The sequence below is a fragment of the Nannospalax galili genome, unplaced genomic scaffold, assembly GCF_000622305.1.
Source record: "Nannospalax galili isolate Female #2095 unplaced genomic scaffold, S.galili_v1.0 scaffold79, whole genome shotgun sequence".
In the NCBI taxonomy this organism is placed as follows: Eukaryota; Metazoa; Chordata; class Mammalia; order Rodentia; family Spalacidae; genus Nannospalax; species Nannospalax galili.
In genome coordinates, this window is record NW_008343959.1 from 1,238,392 (window position 1) to 1,239,510 (window position 1,119).

Below are 1,119 nucleotides of genomic sequence, written 5' to 3' on the forward strand. Positions count from 1 at the left end.
ACTAATATATATATATGTATGAAATCCCATGCAAAATAATAAAGCAAGTAACACTAAATATAATATGAAACATTAGCTTAAAATGAACATTATTAAAATGAAAAATGGGCACATATAAATAATCATAAAAGACAACAGACATGCACTATTTTGAAAAAATAGTATATATTATGTGGCATTTGATGTCATCAAAGCCTAACCACCTCATCACCAAGCTCAGTGGAAAGAAAATTAAATATACATTTAGGCTTCAAATTTTAAGTTGATACTAAAGTGGTTCAGTTATCTGGAATTATTAAATGACACTATTATTAAAGAGAAATGAGGCACTGGAGCTTTAATACACATATGAGATCATATAACTGGCCCATTATGAGCACAAGCGCAAAATATAATACTTGACTTACTGACTCAATTGTTTTTGTTTTACTGTGAATAATAATTGTCTGTTTTGTAAAATGAGTTGTATTTCTGGCTCATAAAGCTAGAAACGCATACTATTTTTAGATTTTTACAGGTTGTGGAGCTCTTAAAACTATCTAGACTTCTCAGATGCACCTGTTATATTAAAAAACTCTGTAAAGTAAAGCCCAGCCACATTCCTGTTTCCTAATATTATAAAATCTGATTATTGCACCATCTCTCACAGTTAACTAAATTTAAGTAAATGCTCTTTAAGCTGTAACACTAAAGTAAAGACCACTTTACTGGCACATGACTAACTATTATCTAAAGATAAGGAAAGTTTCAGCAGAGATTTGAAATAATAAAATTAATAATAAGAATTTTATTTCTTAGGGAAATGATCACCAAAGTTTACCATATTTTACCTGTACCCACAACATATTATTCAGTTCGTGTACATGTAAATAGTATTTATATGATTTTAATATGATAACCTGAATGTATAATTTCTTTATATTTTAATTCTGTATATTTAACACAACTGGAAAAAAGAAAAGAAGTTTTTCTATTTTAAAGGCTTCTGGTTACACAAAAGCTGACAATAAGTGACAGAGGTGTTCTTTGCCCTAAACAAGACATTTATACTGCACCCTCTATGGCCAGGGAACATTGCAGAAGAGACAGTGAAAAGAATTTAAGAGCCAGAAGATAGGG